Genomic DNA, 19,154 nt, shown 5'->3' on the forward strand with positions numbered 1-19,154 from the left:
AAGTTGTTAAAATACCATATTATCAGAATATTTTTTTTTTGTTTGTTTGTTTTTTTTTACATTAGTGACAGATCTAAAGTGACAGATTCTCCCTTGTTCACTGACTTTCTCTTCATTTCATCTCGTTCAGCCAAAAACCTGAACCAAACCAACACTGCGTGTAGGACTTTTTGTGGACAAAAACACACAAACAAACAAAACTACACTGTGGGTAAGAAAGCGATTATGCATGCTTTTTCTTAACTGGTTAAGTCCTGAAAAAGCAACATATGGCCAAGGTTTTTTTTTTTATTTTTTTTCTTAAATCCTCATGAAAACCGAAAATAAGTGAGGTGAAAAGATGATCAGTAATATAATTAGAAGCATTAGAAAAAAAAACCGATGTATATTTTATGAAACAAAACTGTCAGAACTAACAAATCATGATTTAAATGGTTTATCATTCAGTTTAATTATGAACAATGAGACAACAGTCCAAATTCCACTTTAACAGATTTAAATGTGAATTATTAATAGTTATGATTACGGTTTTTTTTTGATGCACTTCCATTGTGTTAAAGGATTTAGTCACAGGGGGTTTTTTGTTTTGGGGGCAGTGCTGAGCACTTAAACCAGACATGTCTGTTAAACACATAATCAAACCATTGAATCAGTATGCATTTAAACTGGCACATAAGAGTTTTGTTCATTGTACATTCACTAACTCACAAACGCTCACATTGTTAAACTACAAAGTCTGCCTATCCAAGGAGCTATGGATAAGATCTGTTTTGGTCAGGGTACTGAAGTAAGAAACCAACAGGCACACCTTAAATCAAATACTTGTGCTGTTGAGATGCGTTTCATATGGGGCAGAGTGCATTCCAGACGGATGACTTGCAAGTACACGTCTGCTAAATTTTCATTCCATTGCATTGACTTGACAAAGTGCAAGTCACTGTTTTGATGTACTAATACATAAATAAGCTATTAATTCATTCAGAAACTTAAGGTTTTTTTTATTTTTTTTATTTTTTTTTTATGAAAGACCTATTATGCCTTTTTTCATAGTCTTGATTTTGTTTTTATGACCAAATGTTCAAAAGCTTCTTTTTCACATTTTTGGATTTGTTTACACACTCTATGTCTCTATGAAGCCCCGCCTTTTGAAAAGCGCAGTGTGCTCTGATTGGCCTGGCAGGACCAGTGTGTTGTGATTGGTCAACTGTTTCGACAAATATGATTTGTCAGTCTGAGTGTCACTACTATAATAAACACAGTTTTTTTTTTGTTGGTTGGTTTTTTTGTACACTCTATGTCTCTATATAAGTTAAGTCTGACTCACCACTGGTAGTTTATAAACTCCAGCGTCTGTAGTTCTGATGTTTGTGATGGAGAGATCAGCCGTGTGACTGTTCAGCTTCAGTCTGTCTCTGAATCTCTCTTTACACTGATCATCTGTGCAGATCTTACTGTGGTTATAAATAATTTCTGCTATGCGAATGCTATTAAAATACCATCTAATTCTGTCTTGTTGGGTCATTTTAACATCAGTGTGTAGAGTGACTGAATCTCCCTCCATCACTGACAGACCATCTGTATCAACACCAAATGCATCTGAAAAAGAAACGAACAGCTCATTAAAAGCATTTTTTTGAGTACTGCTGTAAAAATTGTCACAGTTGCACTCAGTTTTGTTTGCTTTGCCATTTTGCTTAACTGTTTTGTCACTAATCACCTAATTTGCTTTTTGTATTTAAGGGGATAGTTCACCCAATGATTCAAATTTTGTCATTGAATAAACTGTGGGTTTCAAACCCGTTAAGACCTTCGTTCATCTTAGGAACACAAATTAAGATATTTTTGATGGAATCTGAGAGCTGTCTGACCAGCCCATAGACAGCAACTCAACTGAACTATATATATATAATATATATATATAGATATACAGTATATATATGATATATATATATATATATATATATATATATACAGTATATATATATATATATATATATAATATATATATATATATATATTATATCATCCACATTTTGTTTTATTCAACATTATGTCTCCGGTCCTCATCACCCTAGCACCATTTTTGGAGAAGATCCGCTGGACGTAAACAGCATATGATGTTCTGTGTCAGCTGTGTCATGCTGGATCTGTTTCCTATGTTGTGTGATTTGATCTGAACGTAAACAGTGTATCTGTGTGACACAGCTCAAGTCAAGTTGAGCTTTATTGTCATTCCACTACATGTGTGGACATACACTGGAAAGAAATGTCATGCCTCACAGGACCACGGTGCTACATAAATATTGACATACAACAATGAAGTAAAACAGTAGAAACATATACACAACTACCCTACTGACAGATTCTGTCTATAAATATACTATATATATAAATGTTTGCCTATACATAAACAAAAAAAAAATACAGACTATATGAATGCTTTACATAATACTGTACATGTGCAAACAGAAACATCGTAAGCCAAGCAGCGGACTGGGGAACAGTGCAAGATTATTTGTAGTGCATGAGCATGTAAACATAAACATCTTTTTTTTTGGGGATAATGTACACACATAGCAGTGTGTGTGAAAAGTGTCTGATGCAAATAGAGGAGAGTGTGTTACTACAGGTGGTTTGTACTGGCCCACTCACCTGTGTGTAGTACACTTCAAATTGTACACACAAAAAAAGAGAGTTTCAGACAGTTTTTCTGTGATGTGGTATGGTTGGGAGGGTTTGGGGGGTGAAGGAGGTGAGATGGTCCATGTTTCAGGAGGTAGGGGGTTTGTGTGGGAATTCAGAGAAGGGTGGGGTGGTTTGAGTTCAGGGCTCTCACAGCCTGTGGGAAAAAGCTGTTGAGCAGTCTTGGCTGAGCGGGCTCTGATGCTCCTGTACCATCTCCCTGATGGTAGGAGCTGGAAGAGACTGTGGGAGGGATGGGTGGGTCCTTCACAATACTGCTGGCTTTGCTGGAGCATCGTGTGAAGAAAATGTCCAGTCCAGAATGGAGGGGAGAGGGACACGATTATCTTTGCAGCTGTGTTCACTGTCCGCTGGAGGGTCTTTTGGTTTGCTGCACTACAGTCCCCATACCAGACCAGAGATGAAGCTGGTCAGCATGCTCTCATGGGTCCCCTGTAGAATGTGGTGAGGATGGGTGGAGGGAGACTTGTTCTTTTCAGCTGGCGGAGAAAGTGTGCTGTTGTGCCTTCTTGGAGAGTGACATGGTGTTGGTGGTCCAGGTGAGATCCTCTGTGATGTGCACCCCCCAGGAATTTAATGCTGCTGACTTGCTCAATGGTCAGTGGGGGGTTGTCAACAGAGTTTCTTCCATAGTCCATCACAACCTCCTTTGTCTTATTCACATTACACCTGTTGTTAGTGCCACACCATTCAGCCAGCTGTGCCATTTCTGTAGTGCGTTTCATCTGTTGCTGATGTGACCTACCACAGTTGTGTCATCCGCAAACTTGATGATGTGGTTGGAGCTGAACTTGGCAGTGCAGTCGTGGGTCAGCAGCGTGAAGAGCAGTGGGCTGAGCACACAGCCTTGTGGGGCACCTGTGCTCAGTGTGGTAGTGCTCGAGGTGTTGTGGCCAACACGGACAAAGTCCAGGATCCAATTACAGAGGGAGGTATTTAGGCCCAGCAAGTTTAGTTTATTAATGAGCTGTTGTGGGATTATTGTGTTGAATGCTGATGGGTAAGAGCCAGGTGGAATGTGGGGGAAATTGCATCGTCTGTAAAGCAGTTTGGACTGTATGCAATCTGGATCAGATTGAGTGTGTTGGGGAGGCTGGTTTTGATGTTATGTCAAACCGTGAATAAAAGATCAGATTCCATCAAAAATATCTTAATTTGTGTTCGAAGATGAACAAAGGTCTTACAGGTTTGGAAGGACATGAGGGTGAGTATTTAATGGCAAATTTTTCATTTTGGGGTGAACTAACCCTTTTAAGTTCTATTGTTTCTGTTCATTATTGTTGAATCTCGATTATGCATTACATATATTTATGGATCTGCTCATGTCAGATGTACAGCCCATTACTGATGTGGTCAATTATTTTCAGTTAATTTATTACAGAATGCAACTTTTGTGGCTAGTTCAAGCCATATCAAGCCACAATTAATTTTTTTAAATTGGTGCTACATTACTAAAATACAGATGAAAAGGGGGGAGGAGCCCTTTTGCCAAAAATGCGTGGAACTTTCACACCCATTAGCCACTGGGCTTGATCAGCCAGTTTAAGGCATACAAATAATAATAATAATAATAATAATAATAATAATAATAACTTATTTCCTCAGTAAAAGAGGGAGTACAAGACGGAGAAAGAGTTAATATTGTTCATTTACTTTCATGTGTATAAAGTTAATGGAAATCTATTTTTTTTTTTAAATCTGCAATAGAAAATGCACTGAATGACTAAGTGACACTCACCAGTGACAGTAACACTGAAGCGCCTAATGATGCTGAATCTGCTGCTGTTGGATCTGTAGTGTTATAAAAGTCAGAGTCTGTGGTTATACAGTTTGTGATGGTCAGAGATCCAGACACAAACCTTCAGTCTGTCTCTGAATCTCTCTTTCCACTGATCACTGTACAGATCTTACTCTGATCTTCCAGATGATTTCAGCGATGAGAGAGTCACTTTAAAATACCACATCATCATATCATTTGGGTGGTTTATTACACCAGGCTCTAAACTGACAGATTCTCCCTTGTTTTTCTTCATTTTGTCTAGCAGAGCAGCAGAAATGGCTGAAATACAAACCAACATCACAACTAACAGCTTACCAAAGGAAATGATTTATTTTTAAATCAAACTGAACTGTTTAATGACTCAGACCAAAATACTGAATATCACCACGATACATATCTAATATGTTAATCAAACACAAATAACCCTATTTTTTTGTTGTTGTTGTTATTTTTACATTAATTTAATGACTTACCACTGACAGAAACACCAAAGATTACTTCACTGTAATGACTGTTGATCTGTAGTTTATAGAGTCCATACTGTGTATTTCTAGGTTTAATGTTTTTTAGATATTGATTGTGATGATGATGATTTTGTGTTTCTCTGAATCTCTACACCAAAGATTATTTCACATCTTGTACAGATCTTACTCTGATTTCCAGTGATTTCTGCTATACAAGCGACATGAAAATACCATTTCATTCTTTCGTGTTGGGATTTGTTAAGTCCAGTGTACAGAGTGACTGAATCTCCCTCCATCACTGACACTGACACTACATCTGCACCAACAGACGCAACTGAAGAAGAAATAACAGATTGTAAGAGAAATATGTTTCAAAATATAATACATGCATGACACACACAAACACACACACACACACACCACACCACACACACACACACACACACACACACACACACAAAACCGAATAAGAATAAGAACACTGGCTGATTTACGCATTCACTCAGTACACTCCTCATGATCGATCTACTTTTTTATGAACATTACACCATATATTCATGCAATATTTTTGAGAATTATTAATTATAAATATGAGTCATTTAACTGTTTGTCCTCAAACATTAATCTTTAAAACGCCACTACTTTATGTCTCCGCCAATATACTGATATGTCTTAAAATATAACAATATGTAATCATATACGCGTAGCTAACAGAAAAAAAAATGCATTTCTGTCGAGTGTACAGTGACTAAATCCGATACACAAAAATGAAACGGCAAATGTTTATTTATTTATTTATTTTATTTTTTTTTAATGTTTATTTATTTTTATGTGTGTGTGTGTTATAGGCTGCTATAAAGCATATGTCTTTACCAGGCATGAAGAATGTACACAATATGATGCACAAAATAAAGACCATTCTTTTGAATTGATGCAGATTCTGTGGAAATAAAAAGTATTTTTTCGCAAAAAGGCCAATTCACACCTCACTGGCAGTCCACCGAGTGAAGTATCTACGTAAATTCTCAGATGTCCCGGTAGCATAATGATCCAAAAAAAAAAAAAAAAAAAAAACGACGACCGTGTCGGTGCAGCGTGGGATGTGTGACGTCCCTTGTAAAGTGAAAGTAGGCTAAGGCTAACCAAAGTTGTCAAAAAAGAAATAAATAAATAAATACAAAGCAAACAAGGTAAAGTCCTTCAATGTAAAATGTGTTTTGTCAAAAGCTTTTTATTTAGCACTTGGTAACAGAAAATAAAACACACTAACATTTCTTTAGTTAGAAAATAAGAAAAAAGCCTCTCAGTCAAAAAAAATAAAAAAAAATAAAATAAATAAAAACCTTTATTCTTGTTTTCTTTTCTGCAATTGATGCTTAATTAACATTGCTGTATTAATCACTTTGATGGGATTTATTTCTTTCAATTAAAATAAAATGTTACAAACTAAAAAAAAATAAAAAAAAAAAAAAAACATTTTCACCACATGATGGCATGATTTTACCATCAGTATCATTTTGTTTCTACTTATTGACTTTTATAGCAACGATTTCGGCAATTTTAGCAGTTAAGTCAATGTTGAAATGCTTAAGACAATATGTGCACACAATAATATACAGTTTTCACTTGTAACCTTGAGGTAATTAAAGTAATGAATGATTAGTAAGAACCCAGTTAAAGACAGGTTTTCATCAGTTCATTTAATTTGATTGTAATCTATTCTGTGTCGGAGGGAAGTCAGACTGTGTCTGTGAGGTTCATAACCGCAGCACAGGAAGAAGCCCTTCACCTACAAAATAAACACGGATGCACAATATATTTGTCCACCTACTGTAACAGATCAAATCAGATTTCTGATGAAAACCGACTGCAGCAGCTTTCAGTTTGACTCAGATGTTGAGCTGCTCAGCGTGCCATACCTCAGTAAGACTGGAGATAATAATCAGAAGATCTTTGTCATTTGCAACAACTGAATGATTCTAAAACATTTTAATATCCATAAGATTCAAAACATCTGAAACTCAAGTGTTCTAATACAATATACACACAGTGTTACACTTATCTACTATTAGGTATCTAACACAGTCAGAAAACTACCATTCACTGAAATGATATCGAAACGTTTTTATCAAATACTATCAAATACAGTTATAATCTTAATAAGAGCCAGAAGAAAATGTATATGTTATATTTATAATCAAAACACACATTCACGGTGTGCATGTGTGTGTGAACTAGTAGGGCCAAACTCTGTCGTGGGTGGATTCACATCAGATTGATTTGACAAATACAAAAATATGAAACTATTGAAAATGTCAATTGACTTATTGACTTGTCCTGTAACTGCACATATTTATACTACTCTACAAGCAGATAAAACACACTAAAGACAAAAATGGACTGTTTTCACGTTGTCTGTTCATGTATAAATCAACTTTTCTTTGGCGTCTCTGATCCTATTCTTCAGTTCATGTTTAAAGGTTACAGTCAACATCTATTTCAAGCTTGTCAACTTTGTAAACTTTAAAGGAATCCTTAATCTGTGACAACATTTTCTCCAGGTGTGTTTAGTGAGACAATATCAGTGATGGAAGGAGATACTGTCACTCTAAACACTGATCTTCCTGAAATACATGAAGACGATGACATACTGTGGAATGTTGTAGCTGAACACACTCTGATAGCTGAAATCAACAGAGATGTTGGAATCTTCTTCGCATATAATGGTCCTGATGAGAGATTCAGAGACAGACTGAAGCTGGACAATCAAACTGGATCTCTGACCATCACAAACATCACAACTAAACACGCTGGAGACTATGAAGTAAAGATAAGTGGAGCTAAACTGACATCAAAAACATTCAATGTTTCTGTCTATGGTGAGTACAACTCATTTGTTCAAGTGATCACATTCTTGTTTTTATTTAAGGAATATTTGGGGTTTAGCTTATTCAACTGTGTTGGTGGTTTAAGGTTGATTAACACAAACACAAACACTGAGCTTAATGTCTACAGAAGTATGACTATTCCTTTAACTACATATTGAAATGTTTAATCATTTTACAGTTTTAGATGACATGCTCTCACTGACCATCAACACACTAAACTGAAAATAACACTGCTACTGTTGTTATTACATTTATTCACATTTCTGTTCATTACCTTGTTTTCTATGTCCTCTGCTGACTTTTGAAGTTACTGTAGTTTGTAATTATTATCACCATCATCATCATCATATCATATTGTTGTTTGTTGTGTTTCAGTGGTGAATGTGAGTCATGTGACTCTCTCCTGGTACAAAGGAAACAGTTTATTGTCCAGCATCAGTGTGTCTGATCTCAGCATCAGTCTCTCTCTACCTCTGGAGGTGGAATATCAGGATAAAAACAGCTACAGCTGTGTGCTCAATCACATCAGAAACCAGACTCAACACAACATCAACATTACTGAACTCTGTCACACATGTTCAGGTATGCTGGTGTTAATTTTATTGGTGATTAAGCTGATCTATCAAGTTATACAGTGCTGTTGTTTCATAGTGTATCTGGTCAGGCAAACAGATTTAATCACTCTAATGGTTCTTTTTTCTCATTACAGATCAGGGTGCACCTTTAGTTTACACAGTGGTGATTTCTGCTGCCGCTGGGTCTCTGTTGATTTTAGCTACAGTCGTGATGTGCTGCATATGCAGGAAATGTGGAAAAACAGGTCAGCAGAACATGCAAATAATCTGTACAAATATTTATCTATTTTTAAGACTGAAATTTTTATATGATACTGCATTAACACATCTGCATTATTGTTAATGCAGTCCGGACACAAGAGGAAGAAAGAACTGAATCAGCATTGTTTAAACCAACAACACGAAAAAAGGTAAGATCATAAAATATAATTTTTTGTAAATTTTTGACCAGTAGGTGGCACTGTGCTAAAACTGCTCATGTACCCTCCAGTCATGCTTACTATAACACACACCAAGTTTGGTCTAAATCCGCTAATACATTGCAGAGATATAGCCTCACATCTGTTTTTGCATGAACTTTGTTAAAATCATAACTGTGCTTTATGAAAACAGTTTGATCTATCAAAAATCTTTTAAGAATGGTCTGAAGATGATCTGTGTCTGTTTCGGTGAAAATTGGACAAACTGTCAAGGAAGAGTTTGAAAAAGTAGATTTTTCGGAAAATTCTAAATTGCAAAAAATCTTGATCCGAGGAAACAATTGCTAATTTGGCCTGTTGGTGGCACTACAGAGTTTGAGTTAGAGACTCTAAATTTAATTTTAATGTTAATGTTGAGACTGCCCTCTATTTGTGTGCCAAATTTCATAACTTTCCCCACAAGTTGTTCTATGGGCTGCCATAGACTTCATGAATGAAAAAAAAAAAAAAACCTGGTTGTTATTCTCAAATAACCCATACAAAGCTTTATACAATTAGTTTGTCAGTGAAAAGAAAGTATGACACAAATCTGTTCACCATGTGATCTGAAGTCTGGTCTTGAGCTGCAGCAGCCATTGGTTGATTTGTAGACGTGCTGCAAGAACAAGTATCTTTGGTGTTGTTTTTGTGTAAACAGTACAGTGGCTGCCGTGACCAACCTTCAGAGAAAAAAAAAAGACCTTTTTGTTGATTTAACTGCTTAAAAAGTCATGTGATGAACGAGAGTGATATCATTTCCTTTTGCTGCTGTGTTCAGTAGTAGTAGTTTTTCCAAAACAAAACAAAATTGTCAAAACAAAAAGTTAATGTGCTAATAATTGCTGTCACATCAGCAGATTCCTGACTGAGTTTGTGTTTCCTCTGCAGAAATTAAAGGAGGGGCCTGTGTATGAAAATCTCCCCAAAAAATGATGATCAAATAGCCTACTGTATCTACTGGAAATGATACAGTTCATGCAAGTTTGTGCATCACACCTTTTGGATTTCTTCACATATTCTCTGACAGGATGTCTATATATTTTTTTTCTAACCCATATGCACATATTGTTAATATAATTGTTTAAAATGATGTTGCTCTGTATTACTGTAATTTCAGATGTCTGTATTTGTTTTTCTCACCCATATTTCAATGATATGCAAATATCATCCAGAAACTTAAATAAAACATTCTGTGATCTCATCATCTGGAAATGTATCTAACATTCATTATTAAATATTGATCCCACCCTTCAACATGCTCATTGTCTATCAAATACTGCTCTCTCTCTCTCTCACTCTTTTTTTGTTTGTTTGTTTTGTTTTGTTTTGTTTGTTTTCAGTCTTTCTCTCTTTTGCTCTCTCTCTCTTTCTTACAGACACACACACACACACACACACACACACACACACACACACACACACACAATACGATGTATGTTTTGGCAAATGTAATACAGTACAAGCAAATCATCACTCTCTATTCTCTCAAGCAGAAAACGATTAAAAATCATAAGGCTAGTTTTATCTGATAGAGTGTGCTATAAATAGATGCTTTCTGTTCTCACAGAGGAACTGCTTGGAGTGATGATATCTGATTTTTGCGCTGCCTCCCATTGCCTGTTTGAAAAATAATAAATTCAGTTAAATTTAGATAACATAAATAAAAATTAACATCTTATTATATCAGTTATAAATTCAATTATTAATTAATTTTTTAACGATTTATTCAATTATTATTAAAAATATTATTATGCAGTTATTGATATTTATTTAATATAAATAATAATAATAATAATAATAATAATAATAATAATAATAATAAACTCACTTGAGCTTAGTAATTGACCCTTCGCAAAGACCCACCCCCGGATCGCTGTAGCACCTCGGTTCAAGCAGCACTTCTCTTTACTAGTTTTAGCATGAAATAAACATGAATGAACATCAGAAGGTATCTTGTTTTAATCACAGAAAGCCATCAATACATACCATTTTTTTTTTCAAATTCAAGTCCACTGACATCAATCTACTCTCCTGTCTGGATTGTTGGACAAAATAGCATATTCGCCATTATGGATGGTCAAATCAAGTGTCAATCACCCATTAAATATAGTCCCTTACAGTTACTGCTATCTCTAAAATACGATTACTTGTAAGTTTAATAACAGAATAAAACCTGTTCTGGAGCAGGGTAGCCTTGTAGCCTAATTACCACGGCTATGAAACCCAGTCAAAACCAACCTTCTTGAGCCGGAAAACTCAGGCTACGTTCACACTGCGAGCCTTAGTGCTCAATTCGTGTGTTTCAGGCGACAAAAAGCACTTCCTTAACTTCCTTAATGGGAAAAGCACAATGAAACTATGAAATTAATCTAAAGTTTTACTATAGAAAGAAAAGTATGATGCGAATAGGGCAACACCCATGGAGATATACAGAGCTGATAATAGACATTTACTTTTAAACAAATGAAGTGCTTTAAAGGGGTCATCAGATGCCCATTTTCCACAAGTTAATAAGATTTTTTAGGGTCTTAATGAAAAATCTGTAACCTAGTTTGGTTAAAATTTCTCAATGGCAGTGTGAAAAACACCATTTTACCTTGTCAAAAACAGAGCACGCAGTTTTGTAACATTTTCTTTTAAATGTTAATGAGCTTTGCTGTCCCCGCCCTCTCTTCCCAGCTACTCTCTAAAGGGACTGTTTATTTTAGCCACATTTATCGTGAAACTCGCTAATTAGTACGTTATTAGAAAAGGCGACTTGTAAAGATTCATTAAAAAATCTTATACTCACTTCTTCTGTAGGTGAATCTGGATCAGAAATGATTTGCAGGAACATAGACACATTTATGTAGATTGGGGGCTCATTCATTCAGAAACAAACTTAATCCACTGCGTCTTCAGCGGCTCAGATGTCGGGAGTAAATGACGACTGCTATGTTCATTATTACATCCAACAACAGAACACCTCAATCACTTAGGAGTCATTCTTGTCTACATGCTCCGGCGCTGAAACAATAGTGGACTGAAAACAGTCACTCAGGGCGGGTCTAAGGTAAGACGCCAGTACAGTCTGTGTTGAAACGCTGCTGTCAATCAAACAATCATGGGCGGGGCCTGTTTTTGTGATGCTTTAGGGTGGTTGTGTACGCACACTGCCAACACACATTTCAGTTCAAACAAACTTGTAAAAGTGCATATAGCCATCCGAGGACCCCTTTAAATGAGCGAAGTTTCCAGCATTTACCAAACTTTTCAGTTAGCCTTTTGCAGTTACAGATTATATTAACTCAACAGAATGAGTTTACAGCAGACTAGGCTACAAGTTTACAGCATGCTATTTGCTTCAGATTCTGCAACGAGAGTAAACGTTATTAATGTTGAAATTAAATGTTATTTAATGGATTTTTGCACGATTAGTGTTATGTTAGTGTTTATTATTGTTATGTTGGGTTTTTGGGGGTTACCATTGTGCAAAAGAGGTTAAGTAATACAGAGTACCAGGTAAATCTGCTACCTTGTTTGTGTCAGTAGATATGTTAGTTTTTATTGTTTTTATGTTTGGTTTGCTACCTTGTTTGTGTCAGTGCTCTGTGAAGAGCATCACAGATCTCTATTTACAATCAAGGGCCAGAGGCGGAGGCAGAAGTAGGAGACGAAGCAATGATAATAATAAAAGAGTTTGAGTAATATAGCTGCGTATATGTTTCAGACTTTGTCAGTGATGCCAGTTGTGTCTCCATAGTAAAGTCCGACCACTCTTTGGCAAACATTGATCTCTGCATATGAAGGTGTAGTCTTCCAATACTACCACATGCCTGAGCTTGCTATTGGTCAAAAAGAGGAAAAATCCGAAATGAAACCGAAACATCAGTCATATAAGCTTGAAGGTACAGTATGTTATAAAATAATGGCCGCCAAAAAAAAAAAAAAAAAAAAAAAAAAAAAAAAAAAAAAAACTGCCTTGGGTCAGTTTGATAATATAATTGTGATAATGTGATAATGTAATTGTGTTTAATTAAAAAAAATAAAATAATGATTAGTAATTATCTCCAGTTGGCCTGATTAGCTAAGCCCTCCATGAAAACACAACACAAGCCCTATATAGTTAATAAAGTAACACATATTAAAGAGGTACAGTACTGCATGATTTGTAGATTACATTTAATAGATTACACTTTGTATAAACATTTGTGATTTGTTTGTATGATTTGTCATTGTATTCTTTGGATTTACAGTATGACCAGAATGTGTCACCATTTGTGATTTGTAATCTGTTCTGTGAGGAGCAGGACGCAAACTTATATAGAAATCACACCAACAACTGCAGCCACAAGAAGGAGAACAGCAGCAACATGCACTGTACTCCTGCTATAGGACCTGAAGACCGACCTGAACCTGTGATGATAAATACAGACATTATTATTACTGGAGAGCAGCTGATAGCTTTGACTGATATTCACACCTTGTGATATAGATTCAACTGATAAATGGTGCCATCTGGTGGGTTTGGAAGTCAAAACAGCATCACAACACTGAAAACATCAACACTATTTTCATATAAATAACTTTAATTTTTGTTAATGCATGTGAAGGTCATAAAGATGATATTAACTTCACATAAAATGAAAACATTTTACATTTTTTTTAACATTTGATTGTCCAGCTTCATTCTGTCTCTGAATCTCTCATCAACATATATACAGGGTTCATGTGTACAGATAAAGCGAAGGTCTTCACTGATTTCAGTGAAGAGAATGTCATTAAAATGCCCATCATTACATCACTTAGGTTTTTATTATGCCAGGATATCCTTCACTGACTTTCTCTTTATTTCAACTCGTTGAGCAACAGGAACACCTGAAATATAAACCAACAGCTGCTGGGGGATCTTTGTGTGTGTGTGTGTGTGTGTGTGTTTATTAAGTGTTAGTGTTTTGTGTTCATTCTTTTGTGTTGGAACGCAAAAGCACTGGCATAAATTTTCTTTCCATCTCATTTTTTTTTTTTTTTTTTTTTTTTTTTGAACTGATGTTAATGTAAAAAAAAAAATTCAATTATCGAAACACTGAACATCTTTGGAATGCAGTATCATCTGATGTTGATCTCTTGTTTGTGAAGCCCTGAATCTGAGGTCCTGATAAGACTGATGGTGAGACCACCTGCATTCCAAAGATGTTCAGTGTTGCGATTGGTGAGTTGTTGTCTACATTTAAATCAATGGCATTCTTAGGTTGTTACATGTTTGCATCTGATATACTTACTAGTCATACTTTTCTGTTGTTGTTGGTGTGATTGCTAAAGCGCATAGGAGTCCCATTAAGACAGAACTTGCTTTTTAAAAAAGCCGCATTATTAAAAAGCTTCTTTTTTAAAAAAAAACAAATTCATGCAAGATGCTACTGTCTCAACGCTTTTACAGCACTTTACTGTTTTAGATTTTTTTGCTCCATTATCCCAGAAGTGGGACGATGATTAGCAGTTTGATTTCTTCAAGCTCCAGGTGATCTAACAGATGATGTGTCCGTGATGGAGGGAGATTATGTCACTCTGCACACTCGATTTCTGTTTGTATTCAGAATCTATCACTTATTTAATGGTATTAATGTCTTTTAGTCATTGACTTTGTTTTTTCATACATTTATGTACCTGCTCATTTCAACTTTACAGCCCATTTCTGAGGTTGTCAATTATTTAACAATAACTTATTTCAGACTGAGATGGTAAAATGTAATATATTATATTAGGTAAGATATCAAATAAACATCCCTGTGCAACATTTTGTGGTTGGTTCAAACCATATCAAACAAGAGTGATTGTTTTGTTTGTTTTTTTTTTTTTTTTTTTTAGAAATATGTGGCTAAACGTGACTAGAAATACAGAGGAAATGGCTGTAGCAGACCTTTTGCAAAAAAAATAAAATAAAATTTGATGGAACTTAAACATCCATTTCCTGTTGGGCTTGATCGGCCTGTTTGAGGCATACACAAAATGCAGTAATATGAGCTACAAATTCCTGGAAATAAAAGTGTGACCTTGTTTCCTTAGTAACGAGGAGATTGTGTAAACATTGTTCATTTATGTATACTGCATGAAGGTGATAAATATGATCTTGTGAATTTTTTTGTTTTGTTTGGTGGAGATTAGCAACTTCAAAATACTGAACTGTCTTCTGTGCTGCAATAGTAAACACACTGATTGACTAAATATCACTCACCAGTGATGGTTACACTGAAGCTCTTGGGATGCTGCAATATGCTGCTGCTGATCTGTAGTTTATAAACTCCAGAGTCTGTAATTCTGGTGTCTGTGATGGTCAGAGATCCAGTCTGATGATCCAGCTTCCAGTCTGTCTCTGAATCTGTCTTTCTCTTACACATGATTCATCTGTACAGATCTTACTCTGATCTCCAGTGATTTTCAGCGGATGAGAAATGTCGTTAAAAATACCACATCTTCACATTTATCTGGGTTTTTTACTAACACCAATGATCTAAAACTGACAGATTCCCCCGTTTTCTCTCATTTTATCTAGTTCAGCAGCAGAAACGGCTGTAATACAAACCAACATGAGACCCTGTCTGTCAAAACGAATTTTATATACGTTTTAAACTGAACTGAATTAATGTTACAGGTACTGAAAAAAATTAGCCATGAATGTTACTGCAATAATAACTGAAATGATGAGATTCAAACACAAGATTCACTAAATGACTCACCTGCTAACAGTAACATTGACATTATTTCATTGTTGTGGCTGTTGATTTGTAGTTTATAATCTTCAGAGTCCGTGTTTGGGATGTTCATGATGGTCAGAGATCCAGTTGTCTGATGATCCAGCTTCAGGTCTGTCTCTGAATCTCTCAGTATCTTCATTACACTGTGAACATCTGTACAGATCATTACGTGAGATCTGCTAGGTGGTGTGTTGAGCGATGCGAATGTCACCGAAATACCATTTTATTCTATCATATGTTGGGATGTTAATAAGTCCGAGTGCATATGACAGACTGATCTCCCTCCATCACTGAGACCTGACACTACATCTGCACCAACATAAGACAAAAAACTGAAGAAGAAATAACCAGACTGTGAGACAGCGAGAACTGTCTCAACTGCAATACATGCATGACACATGCAGAATAAAACAGAATAAGAACATCTCTTATTTCACAACAACATTTACTCATCACACAAACGTTCAGGCGGAGTCCTCACAGACTGCTGATCTTACACGTCAACTGCGTATGAACAATATGAACACAACCACGTCTTGATTCCTATATTACTTTTATATGTATGGTGCATTCATTCATGCTTGCTATTATATTTGAGTGTTGTGTAATTACGACTATATTCATTGGTTTCCTCAAAATTTAACCCAAACACGCTCTAGTTTTATCTCCACCACAAAACATATAAACATGGTAAATGGCTTACACCCGCAGCGTAATTAAAACAGTTAAAAGGAGAATACATTTCTGTCCAGTGTTTAGTGCAGTAAATCTATATAATATGAACCACGACATCACGCTCCATCCCTTTATTTTATAGGCTGCTATCCAAAGATAGTGTTACAAATAGATGTCTTACCAGGCACGAATAATGCACACAATATGATGCACAAAATAAAGACCTTCATTTTTAATTAATGCAAATTCCGTGTAAATACAAAGTGTTCTGTCACTACAAGGCCAATTTACACCGCAATGACAGACGCAGACCAACGCTGACAGCCGACCGAGTGCAGTGCGTAAATTCTCGTATGTTGCGTTTCTCAGACAGGGGCGGAGCCAGGGGGTGGCCACACCACTCAAAATTGCAGAAGCCACTAACAATAGAAATAATAGGAGGCATTTTTGCCCGACTTTTTTTTCTTGCCAAGAAATGGATCTTTTCAGTAAGATGCGAGAATGACCGCCGTATCTCTTGAGGCATGCGACGGACGCCGGCTACAGTACCACATCCAAGGTGGAGGAGAATTTCAGAGCGCGCGCACTTGAGCTTCTCAGCGTCAGGGGCGAGTCAAACGAGCGCGGAAAAGCTACAGCAGCCAAATGAGTTTCAGAAGAACAACTCTGCGGTCTGATGAGATGTTGTTCATACTATAAGTCAGTAAAACACACTTTCCTGTCCCATCAGCGGTTTTACTGTGCTCATAGCGCACACTCTTCAGCAGTACACAGGTATGTTGCGCAGGCTCTATATCACTTCATCATAAATAACACGCACAATAAACTATGAGCATAGATACTTAGCTCTGTCGTCAGCTAAGTCATGAAATTACCAAAAAAGTGATTAAAGCTGCAAACTGTGCATTTATAGCACACAAGAACGTTTCTCAAATGCAAGTTAATATATTCTGCAATTTGAGATCAAAATATAAGGCACAAGCATATATGTCTTTTTTTTTTGTAATTTAATGCACAAATAAATGTGAACACAGTACACTTATACTACAAGAAAAAGTTAGAAAATGAAACCATTTAAATGCATAAACTAACTCATTTTATATTCTGGCATTTATGTCTACTGTTGACTTTCGGCCTTTTCACTCATCCATGATTATGCAATGTTGGAGAACAAGAATTTGGGAGTTTCAGAAGCTGAATGAGCAATAAAAGCGAAAGTGAAAGTGACGTGACATACAGCCAAGTATGGTGACACATACTTAGAATTCATGCTCTGCATTTAACCCATCCAAAGTGTACACACACACACACACACACACACACACACACACACACACACACACACACACACCGTGAACAAACATCCGGAGCAGTGGGCAGCCATTTATGCTGCAGCGCCCGGGGAGCAGTTGGGGGTTTGGTGCCTTGCTCATGGGCACCTCAGTCATGGTATTGCAGGCCCGAGACTCGAACCCACAACTCTAGGGTTAGGAGTCAAACCCTCTAACCACTAGGCCACGACTTCCCCTATATAAAGCTATAGTGAGCCCCTTTAGTAAATACCTGGAGGCGAGGATTAATACAAAAATAGTCAAATTCACTCAGTACTATTTGATCTAATTCACAAATATCTCAATTACAGTTAAGTAGAAATTAATTGTACTCAGTTGTGTTTTAGGCACTAAAACAGTCCTGTACATTAAAGTCAAACACATTTTTATATTTGAAATTATGTAGATTTCTGTGCCACCCCAGACTGGTTGCTGGCCCCTACCTGGCCACCCCTATAAAAACACCCCCAGCAGAAAAACCCGACGATCTTGTGCAGTGTGTGAGAACACCCCTTGTCAAGTGAAAGTGAAAGTAAGATTACTCATTAAAGTTAGCTCGAAGGCAAATAACAAACGCTTTGTCAAAACAATGGAGCAAGCCCTTCAATATGAAGTCTGTTTTCTAAAAAAACTATTATTCTATATTTTAAGTAGGTATTGAATATTACAAACTAAATAACAATGTTCATTACAGAAGATTAATAGGTGCTATTCGTGCTATTCGTCGTTTTCGCCACATGATGGCGCGATCGAAGCCAGTGTAAAATACACCTGGGACCGCTAATGCCAAACATTGCTGCAGAACAACATGATGGTAGAATTATTATTTGTTAAATTATTTTGTTACTGCATGCTCTTTTTATTAAGGTATAAAAGGTGTGGTTTTCAGTTATTTCAGAACTGCTACAGCTGTTCACCTGCAGGAAATGTGGCCCAAACCCACATTTGCTATATCTTCTGTGATTCTTTTATAGTGTGAGCAGCACAAAACATGGAGCCTCATTTATAAATTGTTTGTACACACAGATTTGATTTTAGAATTTGTGTGCGCTTAAATGGGTTAGTTCACCCAAAACTGAGAATTCTGTCATTAATTACTCAACCTCATGTTGTTCTAAATCTGTAAGACCTCTGGTGAATTCATTCATCTTTCTCTGTGTCACCCTAGCATACTACTTTGGAGAATATACCACTGAACGCAGATAGGTATGCTGTTCTGTGTCAGCTGTGGCATGCTGTTTGCATTCAGTTTTTTTTCTTTTGGCAAAACAAAAAAAAGTATTCTCGTAGCTTCGTAAAATTACAGTTGAACCCCTGATGTCACGGATTATTTTACCGATCTCCTTGCTACATTTCTGGACCTTGATTGTGTAAGGACCCTTGCTGTCTATAATAGGAGGGTCATAGAGCTCACGGATTGCATCAAAAATATCTTAGTTCAGGTTTTATGCTCTTTTGCAAAGTCTTGATTTTGTTTTGGGGGTGTGTACTGGAAACAGGCTCTTATACTAGGTTGTTCGAAAAAACACACAGTTCCTGTATCAAA

The sequence above is a fragment of the Cyprinus carpio genome, unplaced genomic scaffold, assembly GCF_018340385.1.
Source record: "Cyprinus carpio isolate SPL01 unplaced genomic scaffold, ASM1834038v1 S000006791, whole genome shotgun sequence".
In the NCBI taxonomy this organism is placed as follows: Eukaryota; Metazoa; Chordata; class Actinopteri; order Cypriniformes; family Cyprinidae; genus Cyprinus; species Cyprinus carpio.